Raw genomic sequence first — 22203 nt, forward strand, 5'->3', positions numbered from 1 at the left:
AGCCGGCTCCCTACATATAGGGAGCGATATCTTACCGTACAAATCTTTCTGCCATTTTTCACGGGGGGAAACGTACACACAGTCGCATTTCTCACACACTTACATACAAATTCCAATCTATAATGACGACACAAACACATAGAAAATGACAATGACACACTACACAGACAAATATTGCACACCTCGATCTGTTTTTGTGTACGGACGAGTCACAACTGTCACAACACGCACACTAACACATTTTCGCCAAAGAATTTAATTGCATTCTGAGAGATGTGCTTGTGTCGACACAGCAATATCGAAATACTATCGGAAAGTTAGGATATTTACCATATTAAGGAGAAAGGAAAAAGGTAACCAATTGAAACATATTCAACTATAAAATACAGTATTTATTACTTTTTACAGGCCTATAGCATAGATTACATAATAGTTCTTACGCACAGATACTTATCTAAATTAATTTTTAACAAGCAGAAACGTCTGCGAACGATGCTATTAAGCTTAGAATAAATTTAAAAGTGGAAAAATTACTGCCTTGGGTGAGACTTGAACTCACGGCCTCTGGATCGATACTCCAGCGCTCTGCCAACTGAGCCACCAAGACCTCATCCATAGGCAGCACATTTTCCAAGCCGAGCTTGCCGGGGACTCTTAAAGGTTAGATTTGACAAATCTGCGCGTCATCGTGGATGACACGAAATATATCGCGGTAACCGCAGACAATATTATATACTATAATTAGTTAAATAGGTAATAGTTAATAATATACATGTTTAATCACCTTCATATCATCGCCTATAACTGAAGAATCATCATTATCCTGCCCTTTTCCCAACTTCATTTGGGGTCGGGCCTTCTTGTGCATCTGCGCCAGGACAATCTGTCCCGTGTTGTCAGTGGTGGGATGTTTTGCGTCTTCAGGTCTCTTTTGACAGTGGACCACCAGGAAGCCGGAGGTCTACCCGATGCTCTTTGCTTGGTGGTGATATTAAGCACGGTTTTTACGGAATAGTTGTCGTTCCGTCTCATCAAATGACCGTACCATCGGATTCTGCCCTCTGAGTTTTTCGGTTACAGGTGCCACCTTGAAGGATCCTCGTACGTACTCGTTCCGCACTTTATCTAAGCACGTTACGCCACCTGCCCAACGAAGCATTTTCATCTCCGCTGTATGAAGTTGTTGCTCATGTTTCTTCAAGGCGGCCCAACATTCAGAGCCATACAGCATAGCTGGTCTAACGACAGTCTTAAATATTTTGCCTTTGGGTTTGATAGGCATTTTGGCGTCGCAAAGTACCCCAGTCAACGATCTCCATTTTAACCATCCCGTATTAACTCTGTGACTCACATCTTCGTCTATGCGTGCGTCGGCCAACAGCACAGAGCCAAGGTACTTAAAACGGGACACTTTAGGTAGGTTGTTGCCGTCAATAGTGATGTCACCCCCGATTTGCTCAGATCCTCCGGTCGCATTCCATGAATTCTGTCTTCGTGCGGTTGACACGTGTTAGGTTGGTAATAAAATCACTAGTTTAGTTTGACATTTAGTGTTATTTATGGCAACTCTTCTACCCAAGATGGCGTCGCTGTACAAGTGTCGAGACTGAGCTCCACAAATATTAAATAAGAATAAATTATATAAAGTCAGTTCGTCTTTCTTTCATCACCATTATAACATGTTGTCAGAAGTGTCGTGATGAGTGACCCAGAAGTCAAACAGAAACAAGAAAAAGTCACACGCGCCGAACTTGCACCTCCAACGACGGTAATGGCGGAGGGATGTGAAGATCTCGGAATCAAGTCGCATGGGCTTGGTACATCTTTACCGAAGCTCATGATCTCGTCTGACACCACAAATAATAATGCGGAAGAATGGAAGAGGTGGTGGCAGCGGTTTGACATATATTTATTGGCATCGGGACTTGACAAGGCGGACGACAAAAGAAAAATTGCAATCATGCTGCACTCCATGGGCGTTAAAGGTTTGGAAATCTTTAATTCTTTCAACTTAGACTTCGACAAATGCCAATTAAAGGAAATCAAAAAGAAATTTGACACTCATTTTGAACCTCAAAAAAATCTTACCATGACACGTTATATGTTTTTCACACGGAAGCAGAGTAAATCTGAAAACATCGATGATTTCCTAACTGATTTAGAGAACAAGAGCAAAGATTGTGAATTTAAAGAGCTGAGAGAGTCTCTTATCAGGGATATTTTTATTGCAAACATGAGTTCTGAGCTGTCATATGTTCGACAAAGGTTGTTACAAGAGCCCAATTTGTCATATGCTAGGATGCGTGAGCTTGCAAAAGCTGTCATTGCGGCTCAACAAGATTCGGACAGAATAGTACAGGAGAGCACCGGCACACAGAATGTGTTGCAACTGAGGGGCAGAAGCAACAACCGCAGTAACAGTCATCACAGATCAAAGTCAAGATACTCAACGTCAAGTCAGTCACCGTCAAGAAGTCAGTCAGCGTCAAGAAATCAGTCAACGTCAAGAAATCAGTCAACATCAGAATATCAGTCATCGGGTCGACCACACTACACCCAGTCAGCTCCGTCGAGGCCATGGCAGAGGTCAGCAGTCTACATGTACGCGCTGTGGGCAGGTGCATCGCTTCAAGTGTCCAGCAGTCAACGTACAATGCAGGTCACGTAACTCTTATGGTCACTTTGCAAAACTTTGCTTTAAAAATAAAAATGTAAGACAATTAGAGCTAGAAAACCTCGATGATGATAATGCTTACTGCGCTGAGAGGTTATTTGTGGGGCAAGTACAGAACAAAAACAGAAATAAAAAGTCTTGGTACTTAAATGTCAATGTCAATGGTCGAGATATTTAGACACTGGGGCCGAGCTTGATTTGATGTCGTTACAAACTTACAAAACTTTAGGGCTCAACAATATAGTTGAAACCACTCTTACTGCTAAGGCATATAGGTGTGAGCTTCCAATAATAGGGGAAACAGAATTGGAATGTCATTTCAATAACAGAGTAGAGAAAATAACCTTTGCAGTGACAACTGTAAATGGTGAAACCATTTTAGGTCTAGATACATGTGATCGAATTGGTATAGTCAAACGTGTTTATCAGCTAACTGAATTCTTACACAATATAATGATGTTTTTCAGGGTCTGGGGTGTCTACCTCCTGTCTGCCATCTGAAACTGAAGTCTGATGCTGTGCCATGCATTGATCCTCCGAGGAAGGTACCATTTGCGCTACTGAAGGACCTACGGGATGAGCTGGATCGCATGGAGAGCATGAAAGTCATTGAAAAGGTCACCAAGCCAACGGCATGGGTCAACTCTGTAGTAGTCACCGTCAAGTCAACAGGTCAGCTTAGAATATGTCTAGATCCTAGAAATTTGAATAAAAATATTATGAGAGGACATTAAAGCAGAGTCATTGACCGCCCGCCGGGATTATTTTGCCGATCGTATAGTTAATAGTAAAAATCCGTCGAAAGAAATGTGGCGTGTAGTCAATGATCAGGCGTCCACAAAGCCAATCCGGCATACTATTTCACTGAAGGATGAAAGAGATAGCGATGTGCCACCTCTACAAGTGCCGCAACACTTAAATGATCATTTTCTTTCGGTGGGGTCTAAATTTACAATGAATATAGATAAATCCAAATCTATACGCTACCTAAATCATCATTTACACAACACCGATGTGCCTGACCTAGTTTTGCCTACAGTTACTCTCACAGACCTAAATCGTGCGTTGAAGTCTATGAAAAAAACGCGCGGGACCCTAGATATATATGACATATCGCTGAACATACTCAAGTGCATCTGGCCGGTTCTCGCGGGGCTACTATTAAAACTCGTTAACACCATGTTTTCATGCGGTATTTACCTGTAACGCTAGGTCATGCTAGGGTGGGGTCGCAGGTCAATGAAACCTCAAGTTACTTAATAATTCACTATATTGTCCGTTCCTAACAGCACTGGGTAGATGAGCGCACTGAGAATAACACTGGCCTGACTAGGATCCGTAAGCGGAGGCACCAAGGAGGATGTTGTAGGGACCAGGTAGCGCCACGTCAGCTTGGCTTGGCTCCAGCGAGTTCCGTGACCGCCTGTAGTACGGCAACTCCAGCCACATTTCAGATTTCGGCTTACGCCAGTTCTTAGGCGTCGAGTAAATGATCCCCAGCAGGAAAACACTCGACACTAAAATTAATAAGATAACTGTACACGACACCACATGCGACGTGTCGAATAACGGATTTTGCGATAAAAAGTAACACGCGCTTCCCGTTCGATGGCTCGGAGCGGTGTACCGATGTACTGAAAAGCACTCGAGTATGTCCAGTATACAAGAGAAAAGGGAAAAAAGCTCCGTGGACAATTATAGACCAATTACTATTGTACCAAATGTATCCAAATTAATAGAATCTGTTTTATACAACTGTTTAATGCACCACCTTGAGACAAATAACCTACTGCCAGACAAACAATTTGCTTACCGAACAAATAGGTCCACCACAACAGCCGCGTATAAAATATACGACTACATAACAACAGCGTTAGATGAAAAAGACAAGGCAGCAGGGGTATTCTGCGATCTGTCAAAAGCGTTCGATGTAATTAATCATGAGCTACTCTTAGAAAAGATAGGGCAGTACGGAGTCAAAAATAACGCTCACAGATTACTTCTTGCATCGTTCCTTAAAAACAGACGGCAGACAGTCCAGGTCAAAATAGAAGGTAAAAACATTAATTCTAAAGCCGGCATGTTGGAACTGGGTATACCACAGGGCTCGTCGCTCGGAAATACCTTATTCTTAATGTTCGTGAATGACCTTCCTTCCTCTGTTGCCGAAGGTATGATGGCACTTTTTGCTGATGACACAAACGTGGTGGTGAGGGCGCATACATACCTGCAGCTGGAGCAAATGATTGCAAATACATGCAGCCAACTCCACGATTGGTTTTCGGCAAACGGCCTCATCCTTAATGTCCAAAAATCAAACGTATTGTTGTTTTCACCCACTCAAACGTATTGTTGCTTTCACCTACTGGAATCAAACGTATTGTTGCTTTCAGCTACTGGAATTATGTAAAGAGCAAGCGAAAGAATAGGAATCAGACGACCGACTTTACCTATAAGGGTGAGAGGGTGTCGGGTCGGGGCTCGGTATTCCATAATGACGAGCCGCAACTCGACGAGGCGGAAGCAATGCAGGTAGTGAGTAATGCAGAGTCTCAGGCGGCACGAGTCACTGTAGATATTGTGGACGCCGTAGAATTTCGAAAGGCTGTTAACCGACTTAAGCCGCGCAGTGCAACAGGTCTTGATGGCATTCCTCCATATCTCGCAAAGGACTGCATATTAGCTTTAGAGGATCCGCTCTTGCATATTTACAACCTAGCGTTCTGCAGTCTATCCTGGCGTATGGAAGAAATCTAGAGTCACTCCTGTACCTAAGAGTGGTTCAAGTAATACGGAAGTAGAAACGTATAGACCCATAGCAGTCCTGTCTGTCTTTGGCAAGCTTTTTGAATCGATGATAGACTGTCAAATTAGCCATCAGATTTCCACCCAGCTTGCTGACGGCCAGCACGGTTTCCGTAGGGGACGCTCGACTTCCACCAACCACACAGTTTTTGTCGACTATGTCGCCGCAGAAATGGACGCGGGCCACCAGGTTGACGCCGCGTATTTTGATTTTAAGGGGCCTTAGTCGATTTTGGAGCAAAAATTTAAAATTGATAGATTTAGTCGTTGAAATTATACACGTTTTCTTACGTAATATCTAAATAACAAGTATTAGTTTCTATTAGCACGTCTTCTCATCTTGCCTTTTAATAATCAGGTCGCGAGCGTGCGTCACCGGTAATATATGAAGAGAAGGGGCAGTTTTTAAAATTCATCAAAAATTTATGGTGGTAAATTATACAAATTGATGTATAATAATAGTTTCAGCAAATGTTGTAGATTGTTTAACCCTTAAATGCATAATGATGTATATATGCATCGTATATTTGATGGTCCGTGGCTCAATATGCAGCTATCCAAAATCACATTTATTACTTTTATACAGCATGACACATCTATTTCAATTTATTAAAAAGTTATACAAAAAATCATGCATTTAAGGGTTAAGTATCAAAATTATGTTGAAATTAAGTCGATTTTCAGTGAAATTGTCACTTGTTTTGAAGTAATTTCTGGAGAAAATTGATTTCGTCTGACTTTCATTTACACTACTTCAGTCATAATAATAAAAATGTAGTCTGATAAACGTCAAGTACAGGATATGTGTAATACAAAATTACCATGTTTAGCCGTCCAAACTTTACGAAATTTACAAATCAGAGCGACAAAATCAGTGCTTTACGCGCGTTTACCTAAACGTCCATCAGAAAAGCCAACATTACTAATTTAGTTTTTCCCCCGAAGGGTAAAAAACGGATGTTTAGGTTCCTGCCGAAGCTTGAACCACGCCTAAGGGCCTTGCCGGCTTATACATATGGTACTGACGAGAAAGCAGCCGAGCGCTAGCAACCGGGCGACATTAGTACTTGAGTGGCGCGATAGATGGCGCTGCAAGTTGATAAATTCCCTTAATTAGGGCTGAGTTACAAGGGTGTTATCTCATATGTGGTTCAAGCTTCGGCAGGAACCTAAATATCCGTTTTTTACCCTTCGGGGGAAAAACGGTTCTATTTGGTTTCAATTAATATCTTTTAAGTCGAAATTAAATGCATTATTGCTTCTTATTTATAAGATAAATTAGAAGTTTAATATTTTTGAATGCAAATCAAATGGTTTTTTTTAAACTATTATCCTGAATATAGTAATATACATACCTATATATATATATATATATATATATATATATATTTATATATATATATTTATATATATATATATATATATATTATGGTACTAATTAGTTCATTTTAATATATTTTGATTTCATTCATGGTATAATCCTAAAATTAAAATAAATATGAAAAAAAATCTAATTTTTGTTCCAATAATTAAGTTTACATGTGTGAATGTGGAAATTATAGGGAAATTTAAAGCTATTTCTACATCAAAAATTAAAAAAATAACTGTAATTTAAAAAAATGAAGGGAAAAAGGAATACGGGCTGAACATTTTGGGTCAAACCCACATTCAAATGGGGAAGATTTTTCTCGGTCAGTAAATTATTTTTTAGATAAAATTACTGATAAAAATAATATAATATTCGCTAAAATGATAAAAATAATTGAAATTAATATTATTATAATAATTATTTATATTAATGATAATTAAACTTTTTGATTGGAAGTCAAATATACTAAATATATTATATAAATAGTTAATTTCCTCATCAATAACTAGAAATGTAAAGGAATAATAAAATGTCAGTATCGCAGCAGCTTCAAATCCAAAGTGATGGTTACATGAAAAATGGTTATTTATATGTCGCATCAAATAAATAAATAAGAAAATTGTTCCAATTATAACATGAAGTCCGTGAAATCCTGTAGCCATAAAAAAAGTTGATCCATAAATTCTATCTGCAATAGTAAAAGGTGCTTCAATATATTCAAAAGCTTGAAGGATAGTAAAATAAATACCTAATATAACTGCAATAAAAAGACCTTGAGTAGTTTAGGTGAAGTTGTTTTCTATTAAAGCATGATGTGCTCAAGTTACTGTAATTCCTGAAGTAATTAAAATAATAGTATTTAATAACGGAATTTGAAATGGGTTAGGGTATAATTCTTATGGGTGGTCATATTATACCAATTTCAATATTTGGGGATAAACTTCTATGAAAAAATGCTCAAAAAAAGGAAAAACACAAATGCTCAAAAGATGGAACCACCTGGAACTAAAATACAAAATGCGTATACTTATGTATTACACAACACAACCCCAACGCAACGCCAGCCTATAAAATGTCAATAAATGAAAAAAAAAATGTAACCTAAGTATGGCAATGTCCGTTTTCTGTCACAGTGTACAATAAATCTTGTCTTCGCACAAGTCGGCACTGTCTGTTTTTAGGACGTGCTAAATGGTACTTGGTTACCAGTACTATTGACAATGTCACAAAAATGGGACAATATATATTTCACAATTTTTGAGTTAGAAATAATCTATGATTTAATGAACTTTATATAACAAAAAACAATGTTTAACTCACCTAGTAACAAAATCAACACTAACAAAACACTTTGGCTATTTAAAATGTCAATAAATGAAAAATAAAATGTAACCTAAGTATGGCAATGTCCGTTTTCTGTCACAGTGTACAATAAATCTTGTCTTCGCACAAGTCGGCACTGTCCGTTTTTTAGGACGTGCTAAATGGTACTTGGTTACCAGTACTATCGACAATGGTACAAAAATGGGACAAGATATATTTCACAATTTTTGACTTAGAATTAATTTATGATTTAATGAACTTTATATAACAAAAAACAATGTTTAACTCCCCTAGTAATAAAATCAACACTAACAAAACACTTTGGCTATTTACTTTTCTATTCTTTGGCTATTCTATGACGTAAGGAACACACTCCGTCGCAAATTCAGAAAATTTTAAATTTTAATTGCCGCTTGCGCATAAACCGAATGTTTTTTTGTTGTTGTTAAAAACACTGTTTAACTCACCTAGTAATAATAAAATCAACACTAACAATACACACTCCGTCGCAAATTCAGAAAATTTCAAATTTTAATTGCCGCTTGCGCATAAACCGAATGTTGCCTGATATTGCCATAAGCTAGAAAAAAAAAGTATAATTCTCGCACTTTCTTAAACGTACTTCCTTTTCGAGCCGGCCAACAGCGAGTCGGACTCGCGTTCCAAAAAAAAAGATGAGTGTAATTTAGATTAAGGTACGATGGGACTGGCGTAATCTTAAGATTAAAAGTCCCTAAATAAATAAATGATTTAAAAAAAAACTTGTGTTACAGAAGTCAGTGTCCTCTCCCAGACAATGGAAACTATAGAAAACAGGAAATAATATATTATAGCTTATTAACTACATTTACATTTCAATATAAATTTTTAAATTTAAAGTAAATAATTTTATTACTATAAAGGATTGTTTCTATGCTAAAAACAATACGTTTCTATTTATATTTATACATTTTAGATACATTTTTTTTGTGTTATTTTTTGTATGTATGTATGTATGTATGTATGTATGTATGTATGTATGTATGTATGTATGTATGTATGTATGTATAAACTCTTTATTGTACAAAGACATAGAACACAAATATGGCACAGAAATAGGCAGTACAAAGGCGAACTTATCCCTTTAAGGGATTTCTTCCAGTTAACCTTTGAGTAGATGAGAATTGATGAAGAACGGTAGACAAATATAGCACTGCGTACAATAGACTACAGGAAAGTCAATAAATTTATAAAAGAGGGCGAAAATAAATAAAATAAGATAAAAATTTGAAGTAACAGTATAACAAATATATATAATACCTACGTTATATAAAATAAATATACATCCATAGTCACAAACAGTTAATTCTGGTCCGATAGCCACAGTTTCCTTAACTGCCCCTTAAGCGATGCAACGGATTTTTTATGTGAAACGCGAGTGAAATGTCTAAAAAACCCGTAGGGGTCGATCAAAACTAAGTAATTAAGTCCGACTCACGCTTGACTGCACATTTCTAATAGGTTTCCTTGTCATCTATAGGTAAAAAACTATTTTATGTATTTTTTTCAAAATTTTAGCCTCAGTAGTTTCGGAGATAAAGGGGGGAATGGTCATTTTTTGGCTATTTTCTTAAATAACTTCATAACTATTAATTCTAAAATTAAAAAAAAATATATATTTGAGATTCACACAATGAGCTATATTCCATTTGATATGTAACACGATATTTACGTAACATCTTACGTTACGTCTTTGGGTCACAAACTTACATGAGTGTACCAAATTTCATCTTAATAGGTACAGTAGTTTTGGAGAAAATAGGCTGTGACAGACGGACTGACAGACAGTGATCCTATAAGGGTTCCGTTTTTTTTCCTTTTGAGGTACGGAACCCTAAAAAGTGACAGAAACGCATTTTAGTCCAACTGTTACCTACGCTAACTTATACAGCATATTATTTACAACAGTCAAGATCACAATATCTACTAGAATAGGAAATGCCGGAAAAAAGTAATATTGATTAAACCACAAATCAGTTTCTTGACGGCACAATGTTCCACATGGACAATCAAACCCCTCCTCTCCCTTAAATCACAGAACAGCGGAGGTTTGCAATAACCTCCCTTCCTTTTATTAAAACTCAATAAGGTGAGTACCTACTTGTTAGGGTTTCCTAATTGAATTCGGCCAAGAATCCGCACAAATTCGCCATCTCCGACCGTCTGTCACGTGCAATACTTATTTTACGATATAAATTTAATTGCTTTAATTACGAATTTGTCGTGGTATTTGTATTAAGAATTATAAATGGACTATTGCAAAACGATCTATGGTCTACATTTAGGTTCTTCTTATTTCAAGTTCTTTTTCATAAAGTTGAGATAAGTACAGCTACCATCAGTTTGCAGCACTGACATAAACGCTAGCGTGAACGACACTTACTTTCTATGCATCTCGCTCATACTGGCATATTATACATATATACTTATATATAATAATGGCACGTTTTCTAATAATTTGTTAGACGTAGTAGTGAAAATGTTAAAGTATGTTATATATTTGTGATCTACTCACAAAGCCCTTTCATTTGATAGCCCACATGGTATGATTTAAAAAAAAGTAAAAAACTGTAAGGTGCTTTGGGGTATATTCGACATATTTTTAGGCGAGTGTTGAGTATGTTAGGGTTTGGGCTCGTAAGTCAAAACCTAAGAATTATTCCTTCCAAGTAATGACATCTTTTCGAAATTGGATATATTTGTCAATGGTTTGTGAAAATAGCATTTTAATACGTTGCTTGATTTTGGTAATAAATGTAAATAAAAAAATAAAATATTTTAAATACAATTTTTAAGGAGCGGATAATTTCGAAAGCAAGTGGGGTAATTTCGAAGGTCTGTATAAATGGTTTTTATGCAATATGCGTGTCAAAGATCATATTCCTTTTTCGTTCTAATTTACCCCCTTAAAAAATCCTGCTGATTCACGGTAAAAAACATGTTTTTTTAATTACAATTTATTTTCGAATTTCTCCCGCGCTGTGATCAGTAAAGATCAGTGATTGTCAACATTTTTTAACCGCGTTCGGAGAACTTCGGACCACGATAACCGTAACGTTATGTTAATTCCTGGGTTGACAACCTCTGATAATGGACTATGAAAACCAAGTTTGAGGTTATTAGTACATGCATTCGAAGTTCCCCCGTGGGGTAAATTCGAATGCTTTTTTTAAACTACAGATAGACCGTTATGCTGTACTCATTAATACGACAAAAATGACAATCTAACGTTAAAACAAACGAACACTGATTTAACTTATCAGGTTTCCGAGTTATGTGCTATGGGGTAGTTTCGAAAGTCCTCATAAGGCACTATATCGCACTTTTATTATTTAATAGACCGCAGCAAATGTGCGCTCACGACTAGCGACGCGAAGTGAACTTTAGCGGGGGGGGGGGCAGATAAACATGGCGTCTTGACAAGTGTTGCCAGCGTAGAAATTGTTCCCAGTTTAGTAGAAATGTGTGATTTTCGACTTATTCCCATTTTCGAATTTATCCCAAAGCACCCTACTGCCGACTTTTTGACGTCACAGCAACTACCCCCACCACTTTCGCGCTTGTCATCTCATATATTTGTGTTCAGGACATCACACTGAATGCACTGATACCAAATACGTCCATATTTGCGACGACATGAGCGAAAAGTAACCTAAAGGCTGTTTCGCCAAGCCACTATATTTAATTGCTGACGAACTGGGCATCACGGTAAGAAACATTCGATTAATATAATATAAGGATTCTATAGTTGAACCACGAGCGAGTGGTTCTAAAATAGAATCCTGAGCGTAGCGAGTCTTTAAACACACGAGAAGTAAAATACATTTGAACCCGTGTGTAACACAAATCTTTTCCCCTCACTATAGCGAGGAAAGTGCAACATCCACAGGCGTTAGATTATCTTCGTCACTGGAATCACTCATTTTTTTACGATAAATACGATATTATAACAGAAAACTCTGGAAGTTGTGTATTTTTACTTGTCGGAGTCGGTGAGAAAATTTTTGTTGACAATGTTGACATTTCTGACGATGTTTTTGAAATTGCATCGACTCAACTTGTGCGCTCAGAATTACATTCAACATCATTTAAAAAAACAAATGTGTCTTATGGAATTTAAGGTTTATGACTTAAAATCATTAAATAAAGCTAAATTTGTATTTTTTTATAAAATTCTCAAACCATTTATTTAATGATAATAAATATGGAACTAACCATTATTATCAGCGTTTTACGTTTTGTTATCTGTCAAAAGCTACTTACACGCTCCATCCAAGGTCAAATTACTCTCCCCACTAGTGGATAAAATGCGTTTTTCCCAGCTTGTTTTAAAGGATAAAAGACGGCTTTCCGAGCTAGTGAGGGGACAAACCAATTTATTTTAATACCTACCTATTAAAAGTACAGTTTAGTTTTGCCGATTTCGCCGCAGATACGTATTCTCCACGTGTCTTGCTTGTATTTCATAACAGGTTTCGCAACGTTGTTTGACTGACTCCATGACGTGGCGAAGATTGATGGTATCTGAGTTTCTTACTTAGTACTTCATCGTGAATAGCTGCTCCTTCCACTCCACCCTTCCAGTCACGGGTGACGGGCAAACCTTCGCGAACTCGCTGTGTCGCGTTTACAATTACTCGAGCGTCTCGTACAGTGTGAATTGATTCACGCAAGTACGGTTAGATGGAGCTTATATGGCGGTTGCCGAAGAAATTAGCCTTTTTGTGTTAAAGAGAGCTGGCAGTTATAGATTTAAGAGAATGTTCGCGCTAATTTTGAATGAGAAATTTTGAGATGTTCGGGATTGTGAAAGACATCAGATCGATCGAAAGACTTAGAGAGAAAAGTCGGAACAGTGCAATTATCTTGTTAATTGTTTTGCTCCCGGGAATTGTGTGACTGAATCTGGGACTGCAGAGCGTTGTATTTTGATCGCTCGCGATTTTTAAGTCGCGGAGTCAATATTTTTATGTGATTTGGGTGATATCCAAAGTGATTACGAACGATTTTCATCTGCAAAAACATATGTGCTCATAGACCAGTTAGTTGCTGGAAAAGGTTTTGTGAAGCGTATCTGAAGGAGTGCGTTTGAGCCTTCCGTTGGGAGGGCTCCGGTCTCCGGAAGGCGGTGCTAAGGAGAGCGTTTTAAGCTTTCCGTTGGGAGGGCCCCGAAGGGACGATCGGCAACCGTTATCAAAGGATTCGAGCCCGTGGTCCGCGCGGTTCGGTCAGGTAGAACTGAGGGTCTGGCGAGCTGCGGCTTGACGTGCTCTATTCGAACCCAAGTTTTTCAAGCTTCAAGTTTTTTTTTTATTTTAGTTTTTTTTAATGTTATAAACCCGATTCCTTTTTTTGTAACCAGTTAATTATTTGCCATAGTAATTTTCTTCTAGTTTTGCAAACCTTTGTTAATTTTCTGTAATCCGCATTTTTAAAGCTTTCTCAAAATTCAAATTTGACGGGCGTTATAAGTATTCGGTTTTGAATTTAGATTTCCTTCATCCATTGAATCAGCCATCATCATCCATACCACTCACATCTCATTAATCCATTTTTTCCTTCACAGCTAAATTTTCAGCCGAGTTCATGTTTTATACCTATCCCTTTTCCCTATATGCGGAAGACAGACATCCACAACCATCCGTTTAATTATTCTGTTGAAAAAGTGTTTTTATAAATTTTAATGAAAATTGTCGTCATTTTATACACCGTGTTAAATGTAACCCTAATTACCGAACCGAACCGAAATATTTCTTGTATAATTGCTAAATTACACTTGTAACGCAGAAGAAGTTGTTTTACTGCAACATATATTATTAGTACTCTAAGATGGGTTCAGAAGCCGTAGGGAGATGACCTGCATTGCTACTAGTGCTACCTGTAAAATATCTATAGACTATAGATATCAAAATAATGCAATAATTTTTTTTTTCAACAAATACAGAAACAAATTATAGTTGTAGTTGTCATTCGAACAATGGGATATATTTAATGGTCCTGGTTGTATTGTAGTGGGAGGGTCTTGGTTTGGAGCTTGATGGCATGTTTATATTTATTGTTAGATGTTGAGGATATCTCAAACGGTCTTTTAGTTTTATTTTTAAATATCTGACAAGTGACAGATGGTTTGCCGCGGTTTTGGACAATAATGACATTGACAGGGGATTAAGTTAAGACAGAGAGAAAAACGCAAGTTGTTGGATAAGAGATTTGTATTGCTTTAATTATAGAAAACTCAAAATAAATAATCTATTGTAAACTAATTTGGAGTTTTAGTGAGTGTCTTATATTATGATTTCTTTATTTTGAATAGAATTTAGTATCTGGTTAGACACGTTAACGGTATTTTTCATTGACTCATCAATATACTCTTCCGTCAACTGCTGTGGACCTCCAGCCCCCGTGGAGTTTTAAAGTTGTTATATCACCGCCTGCATCTACCAGCAAAGTGGCCGATGTCCTGCGAAAGCACTATCCTGTGTACATCTCAGTTTAATCCTCGATTTCAGTAAAATGCCCTTTTGCGCGTCTACTTTGACATGTAAAACTCTATAGGGGAAAGTGAGAAAGTACTCCTTGGTTTCTGGAGAGTTCTGACTTATTGACGGTCTTGTGGGCATTGTAAGCACTGGATTAAAGGTGCCGCGGGTGAAGAGGTGGGAGCGGCACTTAAAAAAACTTAAAAATGTCATCACGGTCTCTCAATCACGCTTTCGTGACCCGTGATGTACCTATGTCCTTACTAAATTTGGAAATTTGGGCTTGATTGGGCTTGCGGTACTTGCAACTGACACTGGCATAGCAACAATCATTCCTGTAACATCCCTGGCCAATTTTGCGTCCTCCAATCCCTACCAGTTCTCCGGGACCCGCTGCCGACATCCAGCCCCAAAAGCCAAGATTCAGTCGGCCACTTGCGGTAACGTTTACTATGTTACTATCAACTACGGTCCCCTATTATTTAGTCTTCACAAAATTAGCCGTCCACTTTCTTGAGATGTAAATGTCTTATCATCGGTGTATATTACATTTTCAAAATTATAATCACGATTATTTATCACAGCCAAATTTTAATATCTCTGCCTTGTGTTGTTGTCGGCACGTCGGCTTTGTAAAATTAGACTGGAGGAAACCGGTCTGTTTGGAAAAAAAGTCGGCGACATCTTCTAAATACCTACAACTGGTATGGATATGTTCCTCGCTGTCTCCAAAATACGAATTGACCTGTTGTGGTTTATGGAGGGGGGACGGGTGCTACAAAAGGGGGGGAAAGATGGCGGCCGACTGTCATCGAAATTTGTTCACATCTCGAGCCCTATGAGACCGATCGGGTCGTGTGAGATGTCATTTGAAAGACAATTAAACGTATTAGAATTGTTTCTAAATAACCGTAGTCATCACTTTAGTCGTTTACAAAATATTTGTAAAAATATGTTTTTTTTTACCGTGGACGTTTGCATAAGTACTGATAAAACATGCTTATAACTCAATAAATTATAACTTTACCGCAATGAATGTTATTACAAAATATACGGGAAATTTTATGAGCTTTCCAAAAACATTAGTTATAATACTATATAACCAAGTAATGATGAATTTTGTTCAGCATGGGTCACTGCGCATCGTCATATGAATGGCGGCTGACCGTCGTCGTATTTTTATTATTTCTCGGATTCTATTTTACGGATCAAATCGTGATAGGTATGATTTGAAAGCATTTTAAATGTACTGTAATCGATTCTTTGAAGTCTGAGATGAAAAATTAACTGTTAGATTTTTTTCAAGAAAATTTAAAATTTTACTCAAAAGGTTCCGTTAATGACCAAAAATAACATTTGTGTCGAGAGGCGTACTGCAGAAATCTGCTTCGGCTATTACCTACATGCTGATTTTGGGGTTCAGAGACGAAACGGTACCTACTTAAGATTGTTCAGTACAGGCCATAAAGCTTTAAATGGATAACATAATGACCACTCAGAAAAAATTGGCTTACAATCGAAATTACGTTCTCACTTTAAAATAGCGAGTAGAAGTTATACCTACCTGCAAAACTTCTACTCACTCTAATTTCTTTGTATGAGAATTTACATTTCTCCTACTCGTCGACTATAATCTGTGTATTACAACTTCATATGCAACACTACAACCTTACTCTTTTCAACGTTGGATAGTCTATGGCACTTCCGACTCAAGCATAAGAATTTTATCGATACGGTTGTCAATTATAAAAATTTTGAAAATAGAACTTCATACATTTCAATAAAATAATTCCTGTTTAAGGACACTTGATTCAATGCAAATTAGCCTACTTAAACACGCTGCTGCGTTGCATCTGCTTTGTGATTGGTTGGCCAACAAAAACATTTTATTTTATGTTGTATTAGAAACAATTGCTTCATAAGTCAGAAACGCGCATGTGACATCCTTCATATAGCACCCCACGAAAACCGCTTAGCGTTGCTTGTTAGTCTCGATAGGCTATGGTGGCCAGTTTATTATTATTATTATTATAACAACAAAAATGTAATGCAACATACCTAGGTGTACTTTTATGTTAAATATTTCAACATGCTATTTGTTTTAAAATGAGACCGTAATAACTTTTTTTGAATGGCGACGGCTTATTGTTTACTATATTATTCGCAGTGACGATCAGCCGTGAGATTCAGATATCTCGGTTAGAAGCGAACTTCCGGTTGGCGCCATTTCTGATTGTTGACAATCACCGATGAAACTTCGTGTGGCGTCAATAACGGAAGTTCACTTTTAATAGTTTGTAATATTATTAAGTGACCAATAAATAAATCATATTGTTAAATAATGTACTTTTTGCAATATTTGTCGGTAATTGCGTATGTGTTCATGATTTTTTAAATGTTGTGGCTAGTGATGAACTTCCGGTTGGCGCTCTTTGTGACAGTTGATTATCAATAAAAAAACCCGCCATTGCGCCAACCAGGGGAGTTCACTACTAGAGGTCGAAGAGTGATCATCAGTGCTAAAACTAATAAGTGAGTGAATTAAGGTGTTGTAAAAGGTTTGCCAATTATACAAGTAAGTGTAAATCTCATTTCTTTTATTCAGTTATACCATTACCTTCCTCCTCCAACTTAATTAATGTGAGGGAGCCTATAGTCTAAAAATAGAGTTGCCTTTGGCAGTATTTTATAAGCTAGGCTCCTCTCCCATAATTAAGACTATAAAAGTAGCACTATCAATCGAGCTGAATTATACTTAAAGTAAAGGTACTTTTATTGTTTACTTGACTAGATCTCGATTGAAAGATCTATAGTGTTTAACATCCCTATACCATGCTATATGCAGCGTGACGTCATTTTTGCGTCAACGGCATGATAAGTAAGCCCTGGCGATGAGGCTTTCGAATGATCCGTGGAACATGCCGGATCGTGCTCAAGACTTTTTTTTGCATTCTGCTGTTTAATGTATAATTTTGATAGCATATTATGCAGTGTGTGGCAAACGTTACGGGTGCAGTTAATGAAGAATTATTCTGGAAATGCGAATAACCAATTCTTGGACAACATTCGGCAGTTCTTGGTCGCGGCCGCCATTATGCTTTGTACTGCTGCTCCAGCTATCAGCCACATTGGTTTTTTTAGTGGTCGATTTTACGTTAAGCGGGTGCCCCGTAGAAAAATATAACTTCGACGAAATAAGGTCCACCCTAGTCTATATCCTGTGAAGGCTGCCCGAATTAACGCAGACGAATAGTCGCACATTAAACACTAAATAATTCTAACTAATTCTGTTATTCATTTTGTAACTGATTCACCGCGAATACCGCGATACAGGCAAAGCCTAGTGCGGAGACCCCTGTAATACTCTGAAACTGTATTATGAGGAATAAGTATTTAGTTGATTTCATTTCATTGTTTTTAGGAGATAGATTATTATTCTTCCAAGTTTTTAACCATTATTTTCCAGTATTTGGATTTCAGATGTACAGTCAGCAATACAATTCGCTTAGCACCGTTGCATACAAACTTCTATACAGGGGTGGTATCTTTTCTCTGCAGCTGACTGTACAAAGGAATTAATTTCTCGGGAAACTTCACTAGTAACACATGCAAAAATAAATGGTTTTTGTTACTGTCTATTTGTATTATAAGGAGGAATTTTTTTATAGATCCTTGTTGCATACTGTTCTAATACCTTTTTTTGGCGTGCTGTAAGTTATTTTAAATTTACATGTTCTCTTGAATGTCAATATACTCGTACTCTTTTCTTCTGCGTGACAAGGGGGAGGGGGAATCAAAAACTTTGTGACGTCACTAACATCAGTAACCGATTTTTTTTATAAATGATGATTTTATTCGCTGTACAGTTAAATAACAAGTTTTTGGAAGGATAATCGTTTTTATTCGTTTAATTTTTTTCTTAATCAGTTTTGGGTTACAAAATTACTAATATTTCTTTTGTCAAAAATGTTTTGATAAATCAGGGCTGAAAAACCGCAAAAGACCGGTAACCTAAAATAAAGATATCAATTAAATTAGGTAGGGTAGGAAACAGTGGCTCAGTCGCCCCAATATCGCCTCTATTATGTTGGAATTAGGTTGAGTGAGCCACTGTACCCGGCTATTTTTTTCCTAGCCACTGTTTCCTACCCTACCCTATCCAACAGTAACGGTACCCGAATAAAACGGCAAAAGACCTGTACCCTATAATAAAGGTATCAATTGAAAAGGTATCCAAGTAACGGTACCCGATTAATAACAAAAATTTTAAAATGGTACCGCTAAGTTTGACCAACCTGACCGAAAACAGCCGTTTTTAGGGTTCCGTAGCCAAATGGCAAAAAACGGAACCCTTATGGATTCGTCATGTCTGTCTGTCCGTCCGTATGTCACAGCCACTTACTTCCGAAATTATAAGAACTATACTGTTGAAACTTGGTAGGTAGATGTATTGTGAAATTTGTGAACCGCAATAAGATTTTCACACAAACATAGAAAAAAAATTGGGGGTTCCCCATACTTAGAACTGAAACTCAAAAAAATTTTTTCATTAAACCCATACGTGTGGGGTAACTATGGATAGGTTTTCAAAAATTATATTGAGGTTACTAATATTATTATTTTTCTACACTGAATAGTTTGTGCGAGAGACACTTCCAAAGTGGTAAAATGTGTGTCCCCTAACTTCTAAAATAAGCGAATGATAAAACTAAAAAAATATATGATGTACATTACCATGCAAACTTCCACCGAAAATTGGTTTGAACGAGATCTAGTACTTAAGTAGTTTTTTTTAATACGTCATAAATCGTAAACCGCTGCCTATCATTCAATCAACTCAAATATAAAAGTGGGGCTCCCATACAACAGACGTTATTTTTATGCCTTTTTTTGAACCCTTAGTGCGCGAGTGGCCGGTTTTTTCTAATTTTTACCTCAGATTCATAATAAAGGTCTCTTTTCATTTTGAACAGAGTAAACTGCAGAGATTCAAGATGGCGGGCTTTTTTTTGACTTCAGATTCGTAATAAAGATCCTATCGAATCCACCCATATCGATTTTCATCTTGATCAGAGCAAAAATGCAGGAATTCAATGAAAGCGAGTGACCGGTTTGAATTTGGGTATCAGATCGCGCGGCAAGGTACTAGTTTGGACGAGAGCTTGTTTGGACATCTAAAGTATAGATATCGGTACCGGATTGCTACTTTATCGGCCCGGTCAGTCAGTCGTTTTTAAAGGTAAGTACTTTTATTTAAAGGTACCGATTGGACGGAAGCTTGATTGGATACCTTAAGTATTGATAACGGTACCGAAATGCTACTTTAACGGTCGGGTACCTTTAAAAAGACCGGTCAAAACCGTTCTTAAAGGTAACTTTTTCAGTCCCTGTTAAAAATACTTAATTCGATTTGCCGATTGCGTTGAAAAAATTTGACGTCACACCATGTGGGGAGGGGTTTGTTTGCCAAATGTGACCAAGTGTGACAAGGAGGGGGCGGTCAAAAAACCTAGAAATTCGTGTGACGTAATTAATGGATGACCCCTAATGACTGTAAAGACCTAACCTACCTAACATTTATGATTAATAGGTACTTACATTGCCTACGTGAGAGCACACTAGCGACGCTCTCAGCACCGGTAAAACGCAGTCGCTGTGGCCGAAAACGGCCAGGATGACAAGTAAACCAGTCTTTAATTATCAAAAATAACTGCGTTGTATTAATAATTATATCAAAATTATATGATTATACAGTTTGTATGTGCATGTGCAGTAAATTAAAATATTTTTTAACAGAAGAAACATTGTTCTGCCAACTTAAACTAAACATTCATTAACTTAGTAGATTTATTTGAGGAACAAAATACGATTTGGTTTCATTGCCCCTCAATATCATAAATCATAATTCTATTGTCATTATTCGTACCAAATTTCAAAATAAATTAAGTTTAAACATTTTTTATGTGCGATTTTGTAACTACTATCGTATTAGCAATCATTTTAATAGTCTGCTGGAATTAAATACTATAATATAGGATAACACCACAGTAGTTATTAATGTAGGTTATTTAAATTTTAAGGGCACCACGTCGATTTGATGTTTCAGGCCCTTTGGGAACTTGGTCTTTTGAGAAAAATAAATAGTGTTTTGATATTCAGGCATTTTGCCCCAATTCAATTTTGACATGTGGGTATTTTGGTAAATGAGTGTAACTAAATGGATGTAGGTACTTACAATGAAACAAAAGCCAAACTAGGTACAAGATATTCTTAACAAACTACAAAACTAAACACTATTACACTAAACTATACACTATTATTTTCATAAAATAATTTGATTTGTCCGAACCTGCAAAATTATCAGCTCATTTTCTGACGGACTTCAAACTCATACGTATAAAGGAGATATAAGTAGTTGGTCAAGAAATTTTTTAACTAGAAAAAGGCGGCAAATTTAAAAAAAATTAGGCGCGAAGAGTTATCGCGTCCCATAGAAAATTTGAGCGTCTTTTTCTACTGACAATATAAATAAATAAATATATAAATATAAATAATATTATAGGGACATTCTTACACAAATTGGCTAAGTCCCACGGTAAGCTCAAGAAGGCTTGTGTTGTGGGTACTCAGACAACGATAAATATAATACCTATACAAATACTTAAATACATAGAAAACATCCATGACTCAGGAACAAATATCTGTGTTCATCACACAAATAAATGCCCTTACCGGGATTCGAACCCAGGACCATCGGCTTCACAGGCAGGGTCACTATCCACTAGGCCAGACCGGTCGACAAGATTTGCTTGATCAACTATAGCAATCATAAAGTTACTCGATATATCTTGATTCAATATTTTCAATTTAACCGGTTAATTTCGTTTCAATAAAACGAAAGACTAATGAATTTGGCTTAAAAATATTTGATTATGTACTTATATGAGCTTTTGCTGTGTATGTGATAATGTGACCTATTCATGAAAATTCATGGATAGTTTTCCTCTAAGATTTTATTTTCTTTGTTTTCTCGTTTTATTGTTTTTATTTTTATACTTGTAGGTGAGTTAGTGAAAGGGTTAACATATTCTGACGATATTAAGTTCGCTGAGTTAACTTTGGCTGTTACCTTATCACTGAAAATATTTTGGCGATGTGGCCATCTTGCTCTCGAAACAACGGCATTTCTAATATTTGACATTACAGACTTTTTGGTGTTTACGTGTTGTCGAAAATTATATCTATGTTCAACTTTAGGCGTCTTTTTATACTGAATTAAGCTCTTATATCCGTCTTCTAGTATGCTTGGTAAAAAAAAATATACAGCTCCATCTTCTTGTATTCCTATAAATAGTAACTTTGTTTAAAAATAGTTAACGGATCAAGAGTTTCGTATTCAGCAAGGAATCATCAGTTTATTGGACCTATCTTACACGAAAAGTGGGGTTACACTCTGTAAAATAAACATTCCTTTTTGAGCATAGGCAATAGCCAATTAGAATTTAATTTACGCG

General features: G+C 36.9%; 1 long non-coding RNA gene across 1 annotated transcript in view; it reads right to left on the bottom strand.

Annotated features, from left to right (window-relative positions):
* The window catches only part of LOC134754496 (uncharacterized), a 266953-nt gene extending 245465 nt beyond the window's left edge, over positions 1–21488 (bottom strand). The window contains exon 1 of the long non-coding RNA XR_010128899.1: positions 21339–21488. This is a non-coding gene — a long non-coding RNA (uncharacterized LOC134754496). The remainder of the gene's footprint in view (positions 1–21338) is intronic.
* Positions 21489–22203: the final 715 nt, after the last annotated feature.

The sequence above is a fragment of the Cydia strobilella genome, chromosome Z, assembly GCF_947568885.1.
Source record: "Cydia strobilella chromosome Z, ilCydStro3.1, whole genome shotgun sequence".
NCBI lineage: Eukaryota > Metazoa > Arthropoda > Insecta > Lepidoptera > Tortricidae > Cydia > Cydia strobilella.